The 25,154-nt window shown below is 43.8% G+C and overlaps 1 long non-coding RNA gene across 1 annotated transcript in view; it reads left to right on the top strand.

Moving 5' to 3' along the window:
• LOC137571824 (uncharacterized) overlaps window positions 1-25,154 on the top strand; it is a 36,826-nt gene that overhangs the window by 7,142 nt on the left and 4,530 nt on the right. Inside the window, exon 2 of the long non-coding RNA XR_011031444.1 lies at window positions 18,352-18,415. This is a non-coding gene — a long non-coding RNA (uncharacterized lncRNA). The remainder of the gene's footprint in view (window positions 1-18,351; window positions 18,416-25,154) is intronic.

Raw genomic sequence — 25,154 nt, 5'->3', positions numbered from 1 at the left:
ATTTGGATTTTCTTGGTGGTCGTGATAGATAGGAAGCAATGATTGGTTAGTTGATGGTGTAATGAACGATTTTTCGTCTGATCAGAATTTCTGATCGCTCAAACGATTTTTCGCTAGAAATTGGACCGTTCGTGACCAGCTTAAGAGACGCTGAGTCAGTTCACAGCGGCAGCCCAAAGCAGCAGAGCAGGGCTACGGTAAGATGGCCGCCCGAAGCCCTGCTCTGCAGACTTGGAGTCTGCAGTGCAGGGCTTCGGGCGGCCATTTTCCCGTAGCCCTGTTCGCCGGGTAGTGCAGGCAGGAAGTCACGTGAAGGAAGAGGATCGTGGGAGCTGCGCGCCACAAGGAGGTCGGGAGAGGAGGAGGTAGGAACAGGAGGTCTTCTGACTAGGTGAGTAAATGGGTTTTTCTTTTCTTTTTCAAGTGGTGCTGCTGATTGGAGTCAGAACTGCTGAGCATTGTGCATATTGGGGTCAGAACTGCTGAGCATTGTGCATATTGGGGTCAGAACTGCTGAGCATTGTGCATATTGGGGTCAGATCTGCTGAGCATTGTGCATATTGGGGTCAGAACTGCTGAGCATTGTGCATATTGTGGTCAGATCTGCGGAGCATTGTGCATATTGTGGTCAGATCTGCGGAGCATTGTGCATATTGGGGTCAGATCTGCTGAGCATTGTGCATATTGGGGTCAGATTTGCTGAGCATTGTGCATATTGGTGTCAGATCTGCTGAGCATTGTGCATATTGGGGTCAGATCTGCTGAGCATTGTGCATATTGGGGTCAGATTTGCTGAGCATTGTGCATATTGGGGTCAGAACTGCTGAGCATTGTGCATATTGTGGTCAGATCTGCGGAGCATTGTGCATATTGGGGTCAGAACTGCGGAGCATTGTGCATATTGGGGTCAGAGCTGCGGAGCATTGTGCATATTGGGGTCAAATCTGCTGTGCATTGTGCATATTGGGGTCAGAACTGCTGAGCATTGTGCATATTGGGGTCAGAACTGCTGAGCATTGTGCATATTGGGGTCAGAACTGCTGAGCATTGTGCATATTGGTGTCAGATCTGCTGAGCATTGTGCATATTGGGGTCAGAACTGCTGAGCATTGTGCATATTGTGGTCAGATCTGCGGAGCATTGTGCATATTGTGGTCAGATCTGCGGAGCATTGTGCATATTGGGGTCAGATCTGCTGAGCATTGTGCATATTGGGGTCAGAACTGCTGAGCATTGTGCATATTGGGGTCAGATCTGCTGAGCATTGTGCATATTGGGGTCAGAACTGCTGAGCATTGTGCATATTGTGGTCAGATCTGCGGAGCATTGTGCATATTGTGGTCAGATCTGCGGAGCATTGTGCATATTGGGGTCAGATCTGCTGAGCATTGTGCATATTGGGGTCAGATTTGCTGAGCATTGTGCATATTGGTGTCAGATCTGCTGAGCATTGTGCATATTGGGGTCAGATCTGCTGAGCATTGTGCATATTGGGGTCAGATTTGCTGAGCATTGTGCATATTGGGGTCAGAACTGCTGAGCATTGTGCATATTGTGGTCAGATCTGCGGAGCATTGTGCATATTGGGGTCAGAACTGCAGAGCATTGTGCATATTGGGTTTAGAACTGCGGAGCATTGTGCATATTGGGGTCAGATCTGCTGAGCATTGTGCATATTGGGGTCAGAACTGCTGAGCATTGTGCATATTGGGGTCAGAACTGCTGAGCATTGTGCATATTGAGGTCAGATCTGCTGAGCATTGTGCATATTGTGGTCAGATCTGCTGAGCATTGTGCATATTGGGGTCAGAACTGCTGAGCATTGTGCATATTGGGGTCAGAACTGCTGAGCATTGTGCATATTGGGGTCAGAACTGCTGAGCATTGTGGATATTGAGGTCAGATCTGCTGAGCATTGTGCATATTGGGGTCAGATCTGCTGAGCATTGTGCATATTGGGGTCAGAACTGCTGAGCATTGTGCATATTGGGGTCAGAACTGCTGAGCATTGTGCATATTGAGGTCAGATCTGCTGAGCATTGTGCATATTGGGGTCAGATCTGCTGAGCATTGTGCATATTGGGGTCAGAACTGCTGAGCATTGTGCATATTGGGGTCAGAACTGCTGAGCATTGTGCATATTGGGGTCAGAACTGCTGAGCATTGTGCATATTGGGGTCAGAACTGCTGAGCATTGTGCATATTGGGGTCAGAACTGCTGAGCATTGTGCATATTGGGGTCAGGACTGCTGAGCATTGTGCATATTGGGGTCAGAACTGCTGAGCATTGTGCATATTGGGGTCAGATCTGCTGAGGATTGTACATATTGGGATCATATCAGATAAGGATTGTGTATATTGGGGTCATATCTGATAACGATTGTGCATATTGGGGTCATATCTGCTGAGCATTGTGCATATTGGGGTCAGATCTGCTGAGCATTGTGCATATTGGGGTCAGAACTGCTGAGCATTGTGCATATTGGGGTCAGAACTGCTGAGCATTGTGCATATTGGGGTTAGAACTGCGGAGCATTGCGCATATTGGGGTCAGATCTGCTGAGCATTGTGCATATTGGGGTCAGAACTGCTGAGCATTGTGCATATTGGGGTCAGAACTGCTGAGCATTGTGCATATTGGGGTCAGAACTGCTGAGCATTGTGCATATTGGGGTCAGGACTGCTGAGCATTGTGCATATTGGCGTCAGATCTGCTGTGCATTGTGCATATTGTGGTCAGATCTGCTGAGGATTGTACATATTGGGATCATATCTGATAAGGATTGTGTATATTGGGGTCATATCTGATAACGATTGTGCATATTGGGGTCATATCTGCTGAGCATTGTGCATATTGGGGTCAGATCTGCTGAGCATTGTGCATATTGGGGTCAGAACTGCTGAGCATTGTGCATATTGGAGTCAGAACTGCTGAGCATTGTGCATATTGGGGTCAGATCTGCTGAGCATTGTGCATATTGGGGTCAGATCTGCTGAGCATTGTGCATATTGGGGTCAGAACTGCTGAGCATTGTGCATATTGGGGTCAGAACTGCTGAGCATTGTGCATATTGGGGTCAGATCTGCTGAGGATTGTACATATTGGGATCATATCTGATAAGGATTGTGCATATTGGGGTCATATCTGATAACGATTGTGCATATTCGGGTCATATCTGATAATGATTGTGCATATTGGGGTCATATCTGATAATAATTGTGCATATTGGGGTCATATCAGATAACGATTGTGCATATTGGGGTCATATCTGATAACGATTGTGCATATTGGGGTCATATCTGATAACGATGGTGCATATTGGGGTCATATCTGATAACGATTGTGCATATTGGGGTCATATCTGATAACGATTGTGCATATTAGGGTCATATCTGATAACGATTGTGCATATTGGGGACATATCTGATAACGATTGTGCATGTTTGGGTCATATCTGATAACGATTGTGCATGTTGGGGTCATATCTGATAATGATTGTGCATATTGGGGTCATATCTGCTGAGCATTGTGCATATTGGGGTCAGATCTGCTGAGCATTGTGCATATTGGGGTCAGAACTGCTGAGCATTGTGCATATTGGGGTCAGAACTGCTGAGCATTGTGCATATTGGGGTCAGATCTGCTGAGCATTGTGCATATTGGGGTCAGATCTGCTGAGCATTGTGCATATTGGGGTCAGAACTGCTGAGCATTGTGCATATTGGGGTCAGAACTGCTGAGCATTGTGCATATTGGGGTCAGATCTGCTGAGGATTGTACATATTGGGATCATATCTGATAAGGATTGTGTATATTGGGGTCATATCTGATAAGGATTGTGCATATTGGGGTCATATCTGATAACGATTGTGCATATTCGGGTCATATCTGATAATGATTGTGCATATTGGGGTCATATCTGATAATAATTGTGCATATTGGGGTCATATCAGATAACGATTGTGCATATTGGGGTCATATCTGATAACGATTGTGCATATTGGGGTCATATCTGATAACGATTGTGCATATTGGGGTCATATCTGATAACGATTGTGCATATTGGGGTCATATCTGATAACGATTGTGCATATTGGGGTCATATCTGATAAGGATTGTGCATGTTTGGGTCATATCTGATAACGATTGTGCATGTTGGGGTCATATCTGATAATGATTGTGCATATTGTGGTCAGATCTGCGGAGCATTGTGCATATTGGGGTCAGAACTGCGGAGCATTGTGCATATTGGGGTTAGAACTGCGGAGCATTGTGCATATTGGGGTCAGATCTGCTGAGCATTGTGCATATTGGGGTCAGAACTGCTGAGCATTGTGCATATTGGGGTCAGGACTGCTGAGCATTGTGCATATTGGGGTCAGATCTGCTGAGCATTGTGCATATTGGGGTCAGGACTGCTGAGCATTGTGCATATTGGGGTCAGAACTGCTGAGCATTGTGCATATTGGCGTCAGATCTGCTGTGCATTGTGCATATTGTGGTCAGATCTGCTGAGGATTGTACATATTGGGATCATATCTGATAAGGATTGTGTATATTGGGGTCATATCTGATAACGATTGTGCATATTGGGGTCATATCTGCTGAGCATTGTGCATATTGGGGTCATATCTGCTGAGCATTGTGCATATTGGGGTCAGAACTGCTGAGCATTGTGCATATTGGGGTCAGAACTGCTGAGCATTGTGCACATTGGGGTCAGATCTGCTGAGCATTGTGCATATTGGGGTCAGATCTGCTGAGCATTGTGCATATTGGGGTCAGATCTGCTGAGCATTGTGCATATTGGGGTCAGAACTGCTGAGCATTGTGCATATTGGGGTCCGAACTGCTGAGCATTGTGCATATTGGGGTCAGAACTGCTGAGCATTGTGCATATTGGGGTCAGATCTGATAAGGATTGTGTATATTGGGGTCATATCTGATAAGGATTGTGCATATTGGGGTCATATCTGATAACGATTGTGCAGATTCGGGTCATATCTGATAATGATTGTGCATATTGGGGTCATATCTGATAATAATTGTGCATATTGGGGTCATATCAGATAACGATTGTGCATATTGGGGTCATATCTGATAACGATTGTGCATATTGGGGTCATATCTGATAACGATGGTGCATATTGGGGTCATATCTGATAACGATTGTGCATATTGGGGTCATATCTGATAACGATTGTGCATATTAGGGTCATATCTGATAACGATTGTGCATATTGGGGACATATCTGATAACGATTGTGCATGTTTGGGTCATATCTGATAACGATTGTGCATGTTGGGGTCATATCTGATAATGATTGTGCATATTGGGGTCATATCTGCTGAGCATTGTGCATATTGGGGTCAGATCTGCTGAGCATTGTGCATATTGGGGTCAGAACTGCTGAGCATTGTGCATATTGGGGTCAGAACTGCTGAGCATTGTGCATATTGGGGTCAGATCTGCTGAGCATTGTGCATATTGGGGTCAGATCTGCTGAGCATTGTGCATATTGGGGTCAGAACTGCTGAGCATTGTGCATATTGGGGTCAGAACTGCTGAGCATTGTGCATATTGGGGTCAGATCTGCTGAGGATTGTACATATTGGGATCATATCTGATAAGGATTGTGTATATTGGGGTCATATCTGATAAGGATTGTGCATATTGGGGTCATATCTGATAACGATTGTGCATATTCGGGTCATATCTGATAATGATTGTGCATATTGGGGTCATATCTGATAATAATTGTGCATATTGGGGTCATATCAGATAACGATTGTGCATATTGGGGTCATATCTGATAACGATTGTGCATATTGGGGTCATATCTGATAACGATTGTGCATATTGGGGTCATATCTGATAACGATTGTGCATATTGGGGTCATATCTGATAACGATTGTGCATATTGGGGTCATATCTGATAACGATTGTGCATATTGGGGTCATATCTGATAACGATTGTGCATGTTTGGGTCATATCTGATAACGATTGTGCATGTTGGGGTCATATCTGATAATGATTGTGCATATTGTGGTCAGATCTGCGGAGCATTGTGCATATTGGGGTCAGAACTGTGGAGCATTGTGCATATTGGGATCAGATCTGCTGAGCATTGTGCATATTGGGGTCAGAACTGCTGAGCATTGTGCATATTGGGGTCAGGACTGCTGAGCATTGTGCATATTGGGGTCAGATCTGCTGAGCATTGTGCATATTGGGGTCAGAACTGCTGAGCATTGTGCATATTGGGGTCAGGACTGCTGAGCATTGTGCATATTGGCGTCAGATCTGCTGTGCATTGTCCATATTGTGGTCAGATCTGCTGAGGATTGTACATATTGGGATCATATCTGATAAGGATTGTGTATATTGGGGTCATATCTGATAACGATTGTCCATATTGGGGTCATATCTGCTGAGCATTGTGCATATTGGGGTCAGATCTGCTGAGCATTGTGCATATTGGGGTCAGAACTGCTGAGCATTGTGCATATTGGGGTCAGAACTGCTGACTATTGTGCATATTGGGGTCAGATCTGCTGAGCATTGTGCATATTGGGGTCAGATCTGCTGAGCATTGTGCATATTGGGGTCAGATCTGCTGAGCATTGTGCATATTGGGGTCAGAACTGCTGAGCATTGTGCATATTAGGGTCCGAACTGCTGAGCATTGTGCATATTGGGGTCAGAACTGCTGAGCATTGTGCATATTGGGGTCAGATCTGATAAGGATTGTGTATATTGGCGTCATATCTGATAAGGATTGTGCATATTGGGGTCATATCTGATAACGATTGTGCATATTCGGGTCATATCTGATAATGATTGTGCATATTGGGGTCATATCTGATAATAATTGTGCATATTGGGGTCATATCTGATAACGATTGTGCATATTGGGGTCATATCTGATAACGATTGTGCATGTTTGGGTCATATCTGATAACGATTGTGCATGTTGGGGTCATATTTGATAATGATTGTGCATATTGTGGTCAGATCTGCGGAGCATTGTGCATATTGGGGTCAGAACTGCGGAGCATTGTGCATATTGGGGTTAGAACTGCGGAGCATTGTGCATATTGGGGTCAGATCTGCTGAGCATTGTGCATATTGGGGTCAGAACTGCTGAGCATTGTGCATATTGGGGTCAGGACTGCTGAGCATTGTGCATATTGGGGTCAGATCTGCTGAGCATTGTGCATATTGGGGTCAGAACTGCTGAGCATTGTGCATATTGGGGTCAGGACTGCTGAGCATTGTGCATATTGGCGTCAGATCTGATGTGCATTGTGCATATTGTGGTCAGATCTGCTGAGGATTGTACATATTGGGATCATATCTGATAAGGATTGTGTATATTGGGGTCATATCTGATAACGATTGTGCATGTTTGGGTCATATCTGATAATGATTGTGCATATTGTGGTCAGATCTGCGGAGCATTGTGCATATTGGGGTCAGAACTGCGGAGCATTGTGCATATTGGGGTTAGAACTGCGGAGCATTGTGCATATTGGGGTCAGATCTGCTGAGCATTGCGCATATTGGGGTCAGAACTGCTGAGCATTGTGCATATTGGGGTCAGAACTACTGAGCATTGTGCATATTGGGGTCAGATCTGCTGAGCATTGTGCATATTGGGGTCAGATCTGCTGAGCATTGTGCATATTGGGGTCAGATCTGCTGAGCATTGTGCATATTGGGGTCAGAACTGCTGAGCATTGTGCATATTTGGGTCCGAACTGCTGAGCATTGTGCATCTTGGGGTCAGAACTGCTGAGCATTGTGCATATTGGGGTCAGATCTGATAAGGATTGTGTATATTGGGGTCATATCTGATAAGGATTGTGCATGTTGGGGTCATATCTGATAACGATTGTGCATATTGTGGTCAGATCTGCGGAGCATTGTGCATATTAGGGTCAGAACTGTGGAGCATTGTGCATATTGGGGTTAGAACTGCGGAGTATTGTGCATATTGGGGTCAGATCTGCTGAGCATTGTGCATATTGGGGTCAGGACTGCTGAGCATTGTGCATATTGGGGTCAGATCTGCTGAGCATTGTGCATATTGGGGTCAGAACTGCTGAGCATTGTGCATATTGGGGTCAGGACTGCTGAGCATTGTGCATATTGGCGTCAGATCTGCTGTGCATTGTGCATATTGTGGTCAGATCTGCTGAGGATTGTACATATTGGGATCATATCTGATAAGGATTGTGTATATTGGGGTCATATCTGATAACGATTGTGCATATTGGGGTCATATCTGCTGAGCATTGTGCATATTGGGGTCAGATCTGCTGAGCATTGTGCATATTGGGGTCAGAACTGCTGAGCATTGTGCATATTGGGGTCAGAACTGCTGAGCATTGTGCATATTGGGGTCAGATCTGCTGAGCATTGTGCATATTGGGATCAGATCTGCTGAGCATTGTGCATATTGGGGTCAGATCTGCTGAGCATTGTGCATATTGGGGTCAGAACTGCTGAGCATTGTGCATATTGTGGTCCGAACTGCTGAGCATTGTGCATATTGGGGTCAGAACTGCTGAGCATTGTGCATATTGGGGTCAGATCTGATAAGGATTGTGTATATTAGGGTCATATCTGATAAGGATTGTGCATATTGGGGTCATATCTGATAACGATTGTGCATATTCGGGTCATATCTGATAATGATTGTGCATATTGGGGTCATATCTGATAATAAATGTGCATATTGGGGTCATATCTGATAACGATTGTGCATATTGGGGTCATATCTAATAACGATTGTGCATATTGGGGTCATATCTGATAACGATTGTGCATATTGGGGTCATATCTGATAACGATTGTGCATATTGGGGTCATATCTAATAACGATTGTGCATATTGGGGTCATATCTGATAACGATTGTGCATATTGGGGTCATATCTGATAACGATTGTGCATATTGGGGTCATATCTGATAACGATTGTGCATGTTGGGGTCATATCTGATAACGATTGTGCATATTGTGGTCAGATCTGCGGAGCATTGTGCATATTGGGGTCAGAACTGCGGAGCATTGTGCATATTGGGGTTAGAACTGCGGAGCATTGTGCATATTTGGGGTCAGAACTGCTGAGCATTGTGCATATTGGGGTCAGAACTGCTGAGCATTGTGCATATTGGGGTCAGAACTGCGGAGCATTGTGCATATTGGGGTCAGATCTGCGGAGCATTGTGCATATTGTGGTCAGATCTGTGGAGCATTGTGCATATTGGGGTCAGAACTGCTGAGCATTGTGCACATTGTGGTCAGATCTTCGGAGCATTGTGCATATTGGTGTCATATCTGCTGAGCATTGTGCATATTGGGGTCAGATCTGCTGAGCATTGTGCATATTGGGGTCAGAACTGCTGAGCATTGTGCATATTGGGGTCAGAACTGCTGAGCATTGTGCATATTGGGGTCAGATCTGCTGTGCATTGTGCATATTGTGGTCAGATCTGCTGAGGATTGTACATATTGGGATCATATCTGATAAGGATTGTGTATATTGGGGTCATATCTGATAACGATTGTGCATATTGGGATCATATCTGATAACGGTTGTGCATATTGGGGTCATATCTGATAACGATTGTGCATGTTGGGGTCATATCTGATAACGATTGTGCATGTTGGGGTCATATCTGATAACGATTGTGCATATTGGGATCATATCTGATAACGATTGTGCATATTGGGGTCAGATCTGCTGAGGATTGTGCATATTGAGATCATATCTGATAACGATTGTGCATATTGGGGTCATATCTGGTAACGATTGTGCATATTGGGGTCATATCTGATAACGATTGTGCATATTGGGGTTATTGAACGTGTTTTTGTTCAAATCTGCTCACATTACGTGTATTTTCTTGAGAAAACCTGCACAATTATGTGAATTTTCTGGGGAAAGGGTCACCACAACTTGGGCCCTCTGTCTTTGCGTTGCACTTATAAAGGAAACCCGAGGTGAGAATAATATTGAGGCTGCCATATTTATCTCCTTTTAAGTAATACTAGCTGCCTGGCTGCCGTGTTGGTCCTCTGCCTCTAATTCTTTCAACCATCGACCCTGAACAAGCATGCAGCAGGTCATGGGTTTCTGACAATATTGTCAGAACTGACAAGATTAGCTGCATGCTTGTTTCTGGTGTAATTCAGTTCACTACTGCAGCCAAATAGATCAGCAGGGCTGCCAGGCAACTAGAATTGTTTAAAATGAAATAAATATGGCAGCCACCATATCACTCTCACCCTGGGTACATTTTAAATTACAGTTAGCCCCGCCCTCATGTGGTCATGACCACGTCCATTTTTTCGCCGCAGGTTGTAGCCACACCCATTATTTGCTGCTGGTCGTCAGCTTCCCCGGAAATTGGTCCAGCACCTGCATAGCACCCCTTAAAAAAAATTCCTGGAGCCGCCACTGGATAGCCAGACTCCTTATCATGCAGAGAGCACAGCAGTGCGAGATGCAAGTGACTCACCATCCAGGGCCAGGAGAGAGGCACGGGATCTGTCTTCCTTTTCTGCCTCCTGGTCTCTAATAGGTGCTGTAGTGTGAGTTATCACATAGACTGCCAGTGCAGATCACATGATAACTGGCATCTAAACTGCTGCACGCAGCATTTTGTGCATCACTGCTAGTGGGACCACCCCCATCGGGATCCACTGGTAAAGCGCTTTGCCGATTGGCAAGCGCTGCCAAAACTTGTCTAGTGGGTCCCAGCCCTAATGCTGCAAAGAATCTTGCATAATACCAAAATTTATTTGCAGAAAACGTGGCTGGTTGTTATTTTTTAATAACAATAATCAAAGCACTTTCAGAGACATTGCTATAGACTTTGTTGATATTATAGCAGTGGTAACTGGAAGTCTTGCCACACAATGACCTATTTAACCTTAACTTGTGAACACTAATCTCAAGCGTATTCTGTTCACCTAAGTTTTTCTTTTTTCTTTTACATGAACACCACTCTTGAAGACCTGAGTACTCTTGAGCATCCATTCAAATTGTGCAGGACTCTGCAGTATTTAGCTTATCACAGCTACTTGGAGAATGGTTTGTACAAGCCAATAGAGCCCTGAGCATGCCCCTTTGTAAAGCTATAGATCCGCCACAACTAATCAAAACATCCAAAAAATGTTGCACATTCCCCACTGTACTATCCAGAAGGGCAAGGACTTGTTCTGTGTCTAGCAAAGAGACAAATTTGTCACAAGAGCTTTACAATTACTGGCGTTTCTCTAGAATATGAGGCCTGTAGAGGAAAGGTCTCCACACTAAGTTCCAAACTGTACACGCTTCTCCCAATTATAAGACAAAAAGCACTCTCCGTGGTCTTTTTTTCATATACACAAAGGTACTTATAAATTTGTGAACCCTTTATAATTTCCCATATTTTTATATAAGCTTGACCTAAATCATCATCTTATTTTTAAACTAGTCCTAAAAGTAGGTTTAGAAAACCTAGTTAAAGGTAATCCAAAGTGAAAATAAACTTATGATATAATGAATTGTATGTGTAGTACAGCTACGAAATAGAAGTAGCAAATAACAGAGTCTCATATTGTTTCCAGTACAGGAAGAGTTAAGAAACTTCATTTGTTATCTAGGCAAAAGAGCTGATCTGAGCTCTCTGACCAAGCTTGGGTCAGAGACAGTCTTATTTTGTGAAGCACTTATACATCAAAGAAACCGTGAGACACAGCTTAAAGAGACTCTGTAACAAAATTGTCAGCCTTATTTCTTCAATCCTATAAGTTCCTATACCTGTCCTTATGTGGTCTGTCTTACTGCAGCCTTTCCTAGTTGCACAGTGGCTGTATTATCTCTGTTATATGATCTAATCTTCTCTCCTCTGATGGCTTTGTCGGGCTCAGGCTGGAATGTGCTGCACTGCTTGTGATAGGATAGAAGCTGTACACACCCTCACACAGAGCCTGCAGGGGGCCTGTAGGCTCTGTGTGAGTCACAGACTGAGGTCCTCTCAGCCTATCACATGCTGTTAGCAGCCATGTATTTTGTTTGTACACACTGCCTAAAACTGGCAATTACAAGCCAGGATCACAGCAGGGAGTGGCAGAAACAGCACAGAGGGGCCCAGGAGAACATAATGAATAGAATGGTATGCTTTTTATTGTAAGAATTTTAGAGTACAGATTCTCTTAAGGTTTTACTGCAGGGGAGGTCAAAGGCTCATTAACTCTGCTCTGTTTCATAGATTAAAATACAATGTGTGATTTATCTATTTTCTTTGCTACTAATGTTCTATTAATTTTCTGTACTACACATACAATATTACATTTTTTTCACTTCAGTGTAACTTTAACTCCTTCAGAGTTATAGTTATAGTTATGTCCTGTTTTTGGCTTTTCTGCTGATAGGACGTAACTGTAAGTGACCTTAGTCCCTATGCGATTGTGCGTATCTGAAGGGGGAGATTCATATGACAGCTGACATCTCCCCTCACTGATCAATCGGCATGATTGGCTCCTGATCATGTGATCACTAAGATTGCCACTGATCATAGTGATCACTATGGCAGTTGCTGGAGAAAAAGGGCTCTCAACTCTTCTGATTCTCTTGACGATTATCGGTTATTGCACCCCCCCCCCCCCCCCGCACCTGCAGACATCCACCATCACGTTGCCCCTAGTGTTAGGGCCCAACTTGTTGATGTCATCAAGCCTGGACTTGGTACTTAGAGGCAGTAGGGGCTGGATGCCAATCAGAGGAGAGCTGCTGGACCTAGGGGAGGTAATACTTACCCACCAGGCCTCCACTGGACCACCTACTAGACCACCAGGGAATTAAGGGGACCCGCCACTGAACCACTAGGGAAATAAAGTGTACCCAAGAAAAAACATATAAAAGCACTTATACTTATCTGTGGCTTGCTCCAGCCCTGTGGGCTGCCCCGCTGTCCTCCCAGGACGCTCTGATCCTCCGCTGGCCAGCCCAGTCTCTCTCTCTAGTCGTCCCCAGGTGTGTTGTACTGTGCATGTGCGGCATGACTACGTGTGTCCCCTTCGTGCTCCCAGCCGTGCATGTGCAGTACAGTCATAGTGAGAATCTAGAAGAAGATGAAGCGCGCCATAGTGCATTAAATGTGTAGGAGTTTTTATTAACAATTAAAAGTTATACTCACAAACATGAGTGATAAAAATCGCATCTCAGCGGACTGCCAGCCGCTTGCCTCTGCAGTGGGGGATGGCGCGCTGTGGCCAGCAGCGCGGTTTCCGATGACTGGGAATCCTCTCACTGGTGGGTGGGCGTCGCTGGAGTGTCAATCGGCGTGTGACGTCATTACGCGTTTCGGCGCTCAGCGCCTTCGTCAGATGACGTCTCACGCCTGTAAGGGGGAACTTATAGCGTCGCTCTAAAGGTCGCCTTGGCGACCTGGAAGCTAAAATAAACTTTATTGTCCGGCGGACAAAAAGGGGGGGGGGGGGAAGTGAGGGCGCAGTAGCGCTGTAGGTATATGTCAGGCTTAGGACAGAAGTAAGGGCACAATAGCGCTGCAGGCTTGTGACAGCGCGTCATCCTCCCCAGTTTAAAAACATTGCATTGGAGGAGCATATGTTACCTCAAATGGTCTGACGCAACCAATTACAGTTCAATAATTTACATAAGCAGATCGACATTTTGCATCAGCATCCTTAAGCCAAACTAATGTAACACATATAGCAAATTTTATAGCACACCAGTGTTACAAAATAAGAGCAATTTCCGGTGACCAAATTGGCCTATTGGGAAGCTGCAGGAATACAATGTTATTGGATTCCAGATGGCTACATTCCAAACATCATATCTGTTATATACACCCCATAGAGGTGCTATAAAATTTGCTATATGTGTTACATTAGTTTGGCTTAAGGATGCTGATGCAAAATGTCGATCTGCTTATGTAAATTATTGAACTGTAATTGGTTGCGTCAGACCATTTGAGGTAACATATGCTCCTCCAATGCAATGTTTTTAAACTGGGGAGGATGACGCGCTGTCACAAGCCTGCAGCGCTATTGTGCCCTTACTTCTGTCCTAAGCCTGACATATACCTACAGCGCTACTGCGCCCTCACTTCCCCCCCCCCCCTTTTTGTCCGCCGGACAATAAAGTTTATTTTAGCTTCCAGGTCGCCAAGGCGACCTTTAGAGCGACGCTATAAGTTCCCCCTTACAGGCGTGAGACGTCATCTGACGAAGGCGCTGAGCGCCGAAACGCGTAATGACGTCACACGCCGATTGACACTCCAGCGACGCCCACCCACCAGTGAGAGGATTCCCAGTCATCGGAAACCGCGCTGCTGGCCACAGCGCGCCATCCCCCACTGCAGAGGCAAGCGGCTGGCAGTCCGCTGAGATGCGATTTTTATCACTCATGTTTGTGAGTATAACTTTTAATTGTTAATAAAAACTCCTACACATTTAATGCACTATGGCGCGCTTCATCTTCTTCTAGTACTTTTGCCAAATCACCCTTGTCGGAGCGCTGCGGGGTGCTGAATGTGAAAGGAGAGCCATCCTTTGAGTGTACAGCAGTCACGTGGAGCGCAGGATATCTTCGTGCTTGATAGTGAGAATCTACCTGGCTCTGCCCAACATGAACTCTATATGAAAGACTTCTGTTGGGCTGGAGTCCCATTTTGATTGGTCAGGGTAGGTGACTGGACCCCATACTTCACTGCCATAGTGCAGGATTGGAGTGATGATACTTTTTAAATGGTTTTACCCATCTCACCAGTGGTTTTGTGTGGTACAGTTGCCTTCTGATGGCAAAAAAGGTTCTGTAGGCTCTTTATTTAAGGGCCTCCAATGCTGTCTTGAAGCTTCCTGATCGGTTTGACCTCCAGTCCCAGGTAGGTGTAACTGTTGGCGGTCATCAGCATGGAGCCATCCAATGTAAATGAAGAGATGGAGGTTTTATCTAGGTTCTTCCTCTGGAACATCATCCCTTTTGTTTTCTTTGGGTTGATGGGAAGTGCCCATGTGATGCAGAAACTCTCCAGTATTTCCAGGCTATCCTGTAGGCTCTTCTCTGTTGGGGAGAGCAGCAGGAGGTCATCTGCATACAGCAGGAACTTCACCTAATGGTCATGCAGGATGAGGCCTGGTGCTGTGAAGGATTCCAGGGCTACAGCCACTGCTCTCCCCTAAAAATATTGCTGACATCTATAGATTTCTAAATATCATATGGATAGACCTGAAAGATACTGGAAGAATGTTTTGTAGATGGATGAAGCCTAAATAAAACTTAAATGATGAGCATTACATTTGCATTTCAGTATAGGACCCTTATCCCATCTGTGAAAGTGTTCTGGGGTGGGCCTGTTTTGCTGCACCTGGGCCTATATTGTCATCATTAACGGAACAGCTATCAATCAAAATAATAAGATATTTGTCCGCGAACTGAATCTCAAAGGACAGTGCACCACCACATTATGGGTGTCAGGTCCGAGCATTCCTAGATGAACAGTTTCCTGGAAAGTGGATTGGTCGTTGTGGGCCAGTTGAATGGCCCCAAGGTCTCCCGATCTGACCCCCTTAGACTTTTATCTTTGGGGTCATTTGAAGGCGATTGTATATGCTGTGAAGATACGAGATGTGCAGCACCTTAAACTACGGATACTGGAATCCTGTGCTAGCATTTCTCCTGCGGTGTTGCTATCAGTGTGTGAAGAGTGAGAAAAGAGGATTGCATTGACAATCCAACACAATGGGCAGCACATTGAACACATTTTATAAGTGGTTAGAAACTTGTAAATAACTCATGAAAGAGTAAAGTTACGTTAAAACCAAGCACACCATTGTTTTTCTTGTGAAATTCCCAATAAGTTTGATATTACATGACCCTCTTCCTATTGGAAAAACAAAAGTTGGATTCAAAATGGCCAACTTCAAAATGGCCACCACCCATCCTGAAAAGTTTCCCCCCTCACATATACTAATGTGCCACAAACAGGAAGTTAATATCACCAACCATTCCCATTTTATTAAGGTGTATCCATATAAATGGCCCACCCTGTACTTTGTAGGCTGCTATGTGGTGCTGTGCTGAGAGGGAGCACTACTGTTTACAAAGGCATTATCAGGATATTTATTAGCCATAGAAGCAAAGATAATAAACACACATTGTTGGAATCTTTAACCCCTAATGCTAGGTACACAACACACTATGAGATTTTTCTGGCAGATTTACTGTCAGATCAGTTAATTGCCATGTCCATTTAACATGTCCGATCTGATTTCTGACCGTTTTCCATTCACTTTAATAGAAAATAGATCGGAAATTGATCAGATATCAGATCGAACATGTTGAAAATAATCGATCCGACAGTAAATCTGCCAGAAAATCTCATAGCATGTACCTAGCATTACCACCATCTGAATAAGATTCTTTCAGCAAGGTGATTATTAAACTATACACTGAGGAGTTGATAGCAACCCCCTCATGCAGAAACATGGTCTATCCCTCTAAGAGCCCAACACTTTTGTATCTAAAACTGACGGAGGATTTTACAGCAGAGCGGCAAAGTTGTGTGAGGAAGGAAATTGCTCCTAGTACTTGTGGTAATGTGTGCCCTAACATACAGCATTAAAAAAGAAAACATTGTTTTAATCAATAGTATTCCTTTAAATACTGTAAGAATAAAGTAAATGCTCTGAATTGGACAAGTTAAAATCCTGACCTTATTCCAATTGGAATGAAGTGAAAAGACCTTAAATATGAGTAAACCCACCAACATCCAAGCTGAAGTTAATCTGTGTGTAGAACTAAGCAACAGTTGACTCAAACAATTAGTTGCTGTTAGTGCCTGTCCATTGATTTCATGGTATCCCATGGTGTCTGTTGTAACAGGCACTTCATAAATAGCATGCTATTCTTGACAGGTCCTATTTCCATGGGGCATCTGTAAAAATTGCTGTAAGGGACCTTGCATTCCATCACCCCAACAGACACATCAGAATGGATCCTGACATTAACATAGGATCCATCAACATCTCGGTTTGTTCTTACTTTTGGCACACGCAGAGATGTTATTGAATCATTTTGTTTCAGTAAATACATGGCCAAATATTATATTTTTTGCCTTGTGTCTATATAAATGTTCCTATCAAAAACACAATCTTGCCTGTACAATTTTACCAAATTTATGCAGTAGAAGTGTCCAGCGCTGCGTAATAAGTTAGCGATTTATACATTAAATAAACAATAAATGAGTGAATATATTATGAATGGATACTTTACGTAGCCCCTCATGTCTCTTAGAAGTGGTAAGTTTGTATTATTAGTGGGCACCTGTTAGGACTTGTTTGAAAATTATGATGTCTTAGGACACATTCATAAGGGCCTGTTTCCACTACCTACAGATACGCAGCGTTTCCCCGCATCCAAGCGGAACAGGGACACGCTGCCTATTCCATACAATAGCATGCTGTCCAGATCATATAAGCACACACAAATACACACATATATATGTTACCACTGTGTCTACCTAGGTCTCTTACGGCCACTACAGTTTCCTCCCACATCCTCAAAACATACAGATATTTAACTTTTCCTTAAAATTGTCCATAGACTATGAGAGACATCATAGGGACGATTAGATTGTGAACCCCTCTGAGGGACAATTAGTGATGAGACTATGTACTCTGTAAAGCACTTCAGAAGATGTCAGCGCTATTTAAATACTAAATAATAATAACTAAACATATATTTTTTCCCCCAATGCATTAAATTAGTAAGTAGCTAAAGCATTGAAAAACAGAGCTTCAAGCTCCCTCCAGTGGCTGATCAGGTCACCAGTGATGAGGCTCTATAGATCATTGACTTCCTGCCATTGGGAAATATTCAGGTAAAACCGATCATAGTTGTGCCCAACCAACAGACTCCTCTATAGCTGACTTGAGCCTTCATTCCAGTTTTATTCAGTTTAGTCCTACATGCTTGGCATGATAAGAGTATGTTAGAAAGCTGGAGCTGGGGTCTAAAAGTGTTTATAAAAACCTACTAGTTGTAATGATTTAAAAACACTTTTTCGATTCAGATTTTTATGCCATTCTTCTGTCTAATAAATTGGGATAGGAGTATTTAATAATTCTTTATACTAATATAGTATGATCTTGTTAGCAGTTTCATGCTCAGGTGGGTTGGAAAACCCCTATTATCCTAAGTTGGACTTAACTTTTTGCACAGCACACATGCTATTTGCCTCTACTTTATTAATTTTACATCCCACAAATGATTAACTTAAATTTCTATTGTCATTTTTTTTTCATGTATTGTGGTAATAATTATTGCAAAGTGGGTGACACACTGGACTCTGGACTGGCACTGCTTAGAATATTCATTTAGAAGTTAATGTTCAGGTGAGTTGGAAAACCCCTATTATCCCTTGCTGGACTTCACTTTTTGCACAGCACACACGCTATTTGCCTCTACTTTGTTGATATTACATACCACAAATGATTAACCTAAATTTCTATTGTAATTTTTTTTTATTTCATGGATTGTGGTAATATTTATTGTGAGGGTGGCACACTGGACTGTGGAATGGTACGGTTTATAACATTCACTGCTTAGGCCCTCAGATCACATACTGTTGAGTAGGTCCACACTTGTTCAAAAAAACGTATCCATGGCTCCGGTTTTTGGCCCGGATCAAAACCGGAGCCATGGATACCAATGTTAAAAATAGAGTCAGTCTTCACTAAAAAAAAAACGGATCCGTCTGCATTCAGGGGTATACGTTTTGAAAAACTGAACGCAGGGTCCAGCTTTGCAGGAGTTTCACGGACCCGGATCGTTCCCTGATACAAGGAGGGGTAGTAAAAATCTATGGCAAAGCCGATCCCCCTCTACATAGGCATCTTTGGACACAGAAATGGATCCATTTTCTGTGTCCCCGCCTGTGGGTGGGGAGGGCGCCTCCATGCTGGAGGTAGTAGCAGCCAGTACATGGGGGGGGGGGGGATGTGGTCGGCGCCCTCCGAAGTATAGAGGGCGACATTGCAGGAAGTCAAGCAGCGAAAAGCAAGGAAAGAAGGTGCACTTCCCCTCTCACTGCCTATACATTTTAACAACTTTTGCTCAAATGGATAGAGGGGTACGGGGACAGGGGACCCAGGTGCAGGGCCGGGCCGAGGCATAGGCTGGAGAGGCTCCAGCCTCAGGGCGCAGGGTAGGAGGGGCGCAGAATTCATTCAGCTGTCATTCCTAATTGTGTTTGAAGCAGAAAGAAATAAGAAAAGGGGATACATAGCAGTGACTGCAAGCCAGATAACTAGATATTAAGGTGTTGGGGAGGTTGTGGGCCCTGTGGCCCTCTTAGTCTAATAGCAATCAGTGTGTGACGGCTGGGGTGGGAGGGATGGAGGGGCGCACTTTGGTGTCTCAGCCTTGGGTGCTGGAGGACCTTGTCCCAGCTCTGCCCAGGTGAGGGGGGGACCCCCCTCCCCGCCAACCACTGCCACCCCCATCCTGGCTGCTTTCCCATCCAGTTTGGCGATAATTATGTATAAATGATTTAGTCAGTGTTTGCCCATTGTAAAATCTTTTAAATCCCCGATTTATGCTGGGAATACACGGTACGTTTTTTTTGCTAAGAATTGTTCCGATAGATGCCTTCGATGATAAAAGTCCCATATGTCCGATGTTCCGCTCAATTCTTTTCCGCTCGATTTCTCATAGAAGTGAATGGAAAAAAGATAAGAAAAACGAGTGGAAGATAAGATAATCAGGCAGAAAATCTAATGGCTAATAGATTGCGCGCCGAATCGAACGCGCAAAACGTAACGTGTATTCCCAGCATTACATTCTCACATTTATTACATGGTGACATTTTTACTGTTGGCAGGTGATGTAGCTGCTGCATGCTTTTTTGACAGCTGGAAACAGCTGTAAACCGCTATTTCCCACAATGCAACAAGGTTCACAGACAAACTGCCAGGAGTACCACGGTCCTCAGAGTTTTACCACAATATCAGTCATACAGCACCCCCTGATGGTCTGTTTGTGAAAATAGATTTCTCATGTAAAAGGGGGTATCAGCTTCTGATTGGGATACAGTTCAATTCTTGGTCGGAGTTTCTCTTTAAGGCCAGTTCACACAGTGCTTTCTGCCCTGCAGTTTGACAGACTGAACAGTGGACCAATTACACATGCTCACTATAGGTACAATGAGCAGCATCAAAAGTACTATAGATAGGACAGACATCTGAACGCATCATTGTTGTCACATCAGTCTGATTATATTTGAGTTGAGTATATCTAGAGTCACTAAAGCAATTTTGGGGGAAGCTGGCTGGACCCACAGACTGGTTTTGCTCTGATAAAATGTACACATTGCTAGACAGGGTTTGTCTGTGTTAGCCCCAGAATCACCTGTGATCAAAGCAGTTTTAACTGGTTTGATGAGATATTCACACGGTTTCATTGTATTGGCCATGCATATTTACACATGCATGTCCTAAACGTTAAGACTAGCATATGCTTCTAGAAGATTCAACCATGAAACCTACACCTTGTAGAATGAGGAGAGGCTGTAAAGGCACCTGGGCAGCCACATGTCCTGTCCTAGGGCTAGTCAGAAGGGGGGGGGGGGAGAAGAGAGTTCCCCCACCCAGCATGTGCACTCATCACATTCAGTTTTGCCCCGTTGCTAACATTGGGAATCAGCCCAGTATTCCTCTGGGTTGTGGGAGTGAATATCTGCCTGCAACAGAGCAGAAGGATTGGAGTATTCCTTCATCAGCATGGAGCTGTGACACTTCTGGGTCACTTCCTAAAGCTCTTTCTAAACCTGCTTTATCCTTCTGGCCCAGCCCCCCGGGAAGACACTGGCCTCTGTACAGGACCCTGATACGAGGGGCCCATGCATAAAGTCCTGAGAAAGGGCATTTTCCTCTATTGAGGGGCTGGGACCCTAAAGCTCTGGTGGTTGTCTCTCCTCCTTACATTCATGAGTGCTGCATCAACAGTTGCACTGATCTAGGCCTGACAATTCGACATGATGGAGTGATTGTCATGAAGATTTGGTGTGCTTGCATGGTCTAATAGAGAAATATTTTATAGCATTTTTTCTGATAAGTGGATAATATTGAAATAACAGTCTGGAGCTGTTGACGTAGCTGTCCAGTTTGGTATTCACCCTAATGGGGATCTTTCCCTCTCCTGAAAACTTATTTTGGTTTCCTAACAAAACTAATACAAACTGTCATAGATGTAACAAGAGATGTTTATGATATAGTCTGGTGGTTGTGTGGAAAGCTAGGCCCTTGAAGTCATTGTGTTTAGGTTATCCTGGGTAGTCATTGAGGTTACAGATTGTAGACCCTGTAGTAGTTTTCATAGTTTTACATCCTTTTGATTGAATTCATAAATTGTATTCTTAAGCCCATTCAGTTCATGTTGCTTTCTTCTTATGGCTTGCTTTATTCTCTTTAATAAAGTACACATTAACATTAGGTACTGATAATGATAAACCCAATCTCTATTCTTCTAAACATTAAACTCTGACATTAAGCGCCACAGAATAGGTTGGTGGAACTGTCATGTGTTGGACTAAGCAATCTCCCCATGGGGGATTCTCAGTTATGTCTTTATTTACAAAAATGACAAGGCCGACAGGAGCGGCAAAACATGTTAGGCTATTGATGGCCTTTTTACTCCTCTGGGATCTCTCCAAGTGCCACTCCGTGCTGCATCTCAATTGCGCCATTTCCAGACCGCAAACTACAGGCAATCCATCGCTTGACATCTGTTACGTGGAAGGACCGGTAACTATGCATGTGCTGCCAATTGCTCCACACACCACGCTATGCTGAACATCATGCTTTGCTTGCCATCTTTGCTGTGCACCTGCATTAACATTTTTTTGAACTGTGACTAACCTGCACATTATATGCCCTGCGATTGAGGGCCTTCTATGAATGGACCATCATTTCTATGGGACAGTGCTGTGCAGCCTTGCATGCTTATAGCTTACAGCGGATATAAGCCCTTATCAAGATGTATGATCTTCACCTTTTGGAGTGTGGTACACCCTTCTCTTATCATCCTGCGAGTGGGGGTGACGTTCTGACACATGACTGCTTGCCATTTGTTTGGTCTGATTCACATGGACTTGAATACCTTGACATCAAGCTTATATCATTTGCAGCATTTAGGCCTAGTGCACACCAGAGCGGTTCTGCTGCTGTTTGCGATCCGCTTGCGGGTGCGGATCCGCTAGGGTAATGTATTTCAATGGGCTGGTGGGCGGGAGGCATTTTGCAGAAACGCATACTCCCGGGCTGCTGCAGATTTTGGATTGCGGATGCGTTTCTGCCTCAATGTTAAGTATAGGAAAAACGCAAACCGCTCTGAAAAAACGGCACTCCAGGCGGTTTTTGTTACAGTAGCTGTTCAGTAACAGCTTTACTGTAACAATACATGAAATCTACTACACCAAAAACGCTTCACAAAACCGCAAAATGCTAGCTGAAACGCTACAGAAAAAGAGTTTCAAAATCTGCTAGCATTTTGCGGATCTGCTAGCGGTTTTTGGTGTGCACCAGGCCCTAAAGTAAAGAAGAGTCTACATCAACAATAATCCAGACTATATTCTTTTGTCGGGTTATAATCAAGTGGTGCTATGTTTGGTTGGTTTATGGGGACTGCAGCCCCATTTTCCTTGGTTAACATACCCAGATGGAGTTGTATTTCTATTTTCATTGGGGTTCACTTAATGTGTTTTTTGGGTTTCTTTTGGGTTGGGTTTTTTTTTTTTTACTAATTTCTATATTATATGTGAAATAAAGCAATTTTCTATTTGTCCATGCACCCAAGAGCCAATTCTCTTTCTTTATTGTATTTATCAAATTATGTTGGCATGGTGCATGGATTTATACTGATATCTTAGATTCTAAATTTAGTATATTTGCCATTTGTTCACTGCCTCTCCGACTTTTGAGATTTTGTTTTTATATTTACAAAAATGCGTACTGAACTACAGTTGCTCAGGCCAACTTCCAAAATAGTGTGAAAATGAGCAAGGAAGCTGGCTAACATCTTTGTATAGATCCTTTCCAGAGAGTGCTTTTATAAAGAATTAGGGTCATTTCACACTGCATCAGTTGCGTTTCTGCATGTCAGCTCACTGCCCATACAATTCTATGAGTTTATTCACATCTCTGTGTTGTAACTGATAAAGCCATTTTAATTTGCTGCACGCAGGCTTTGAATTAACTACTTAGTCAAGTCTCCATTGCAATTCACATACATTATAACCAGTGTTATGCAACGCACATTGGTCTTGATTCATAAAAGGCTGTGGAATAAAAAAAATATGGAAGTTAAAATACAGCATTCGGTATTTTAGACTCGTCATTCATAAAAATGTTCACAGGTGCAGTAGAAGTTCGCTAATTTACCGGCTTCTATACACAAAATGTGTTCAGTAACAGCAGAGCAGTGTGGAGGGGTCTCCGTTTTGTTACAAGCTGTTCCGTGCAGTGAGGGCATTAAAATAGTAAGAGGCATCCTAACATCACTTTAGAATGTACTTTTGTTTTACTGCCTCTGCTCGCTCTAAATCTGTCTATTAGTCTTTCTTAACATTTTATTTATTTGCCACAGCTTAGATCAACTCCAAGAAATGTTAAACATGCCATGCTTAGGTGATTTCCCAACTATTTCCTTTGCATCTTCAAACAAGAACCACCTAAATGGTTTAACATCCAAAGGGCTCCAGGGGAAAACCCTTTTGTTCTGTTCTCTCTGCTCACTGGCTGGGGGATAGAAAAGCTGTAACCTCCTGAAAAGCCTACGCAACCTATCAGCATTCGATCAGCAGGACATGCAGGAGACAGGGGCTCTTTCTATTGGCTGTGCTCTCATCAGTCACAGCTGTCGGCTTCTGTGAGTCACGGCTGGCTTTCCACAGTCTCGCACAGTGTCCGCACTGATTATCCCACACCAGAGGTGAGGGTAATTTTTTCAGGTTTTTACCACATGTTGTAGTCTTTATGAATTGACATTTACTGATATTTGCTGACATGCGTTGAGGTACCCGTATTTACTGCACAAGTTGGTAATTTTTCTCACTGCTCAGGAATTGCAGATTTTCATGCAGTATCAGCATTTATAAATTGATATTTTCCTAAGTGCTTGGTAGAGTCAGCTGTTATCTGCTTTATGAATCTAGGCCATAGTGTGAATCAAGCCTAAAAGGTAATACCAAGAAACTCTCATGAGGACATGGACTAGTCCAAAATCTGTCAGCGTTTTAATACTTACTGTAAGTGATAGCAACCTAGGAGAAAAGGAATGTATTTTTCTGAATATAAGACACTTTTTCTCCCCAGAAACTTGGAGTAAAAAGAGGGCGAGTCTTATATTCCAAAGATACGGAATATATAGCTAAGCAGAGTGCGCAGGGAAGCTACAGGTATACTTATTCTTGCTCTTACCACTGCGATCCTCTCCCCCTGGCTCAGTGTCCTGCATCCACTGCGATCCTATCCAATCATCTCCTGGCAGTGCGCTCATCTTCTGTTGCAGCGGTAGGCAGGGATACCGGCCACCTACCACTGTGCAGAATTGCTGGGTCCGCCATACCGCTGGCTCCATCCATGCTGATCCTGTACACTAGTGGGGAACGTGCGCCAGGGGTCGCACAGGACATCATGTGTGAGCCAAGGGCTAGTCATGAGTATGTGCTTAAGCAGGATGTGAACACAGCAAATCAAAGCTTTGCAAATCAGCAAGATTCACCAGATAAACGTTTTTCCACAGGTGCTGTGCTGGTATAGTCAGGGCAGGATTGCTGGAAATGCCACAAAGGCCATGGCCTTAGGCGTTGAAAAAGCAGAAGAACTTGGGGAAAGATAAGATGCCACATGTCAAAATAAATCATCTCTCCTACTCCAAAGCTGCCACCACTTTTCTGCACACAGCCTGAATTCCAGAGTTCCGCGCATCTTCCTTACTTCCTAGTGTGCGATAAGGTAGTGCTATGTCCTGATGATCCAGGAACATACACAAGCTTCAGTTTAGTGCCAGGGTTGTAGAGAAGAATTTCTAATCCAGTAAGGTTTACATTCACAGCATTATCAGCTCCACTTTACA

The sequence above is a fragment of the Hyperolius riggenbachi genome, chromosome 4 (assembly GCF_040937935.1).
Source record: "Hyperolius riggenbachi isolate aHypRig1 chromosome 4, aHypRig1.pri, whole genome shotgun sequence".
In the NCBI taxonomy this organism is placed as follows: domain Eukaryota; kingdom Metazoa; phylum Chordata; class Amphibia; order Anura; family Hyperoliidae; genus Hyperolius; species Hyperolius riggenbachi.
This window is presented reverse-complemented; position numbering and strand designations above follow the sequence as displayed.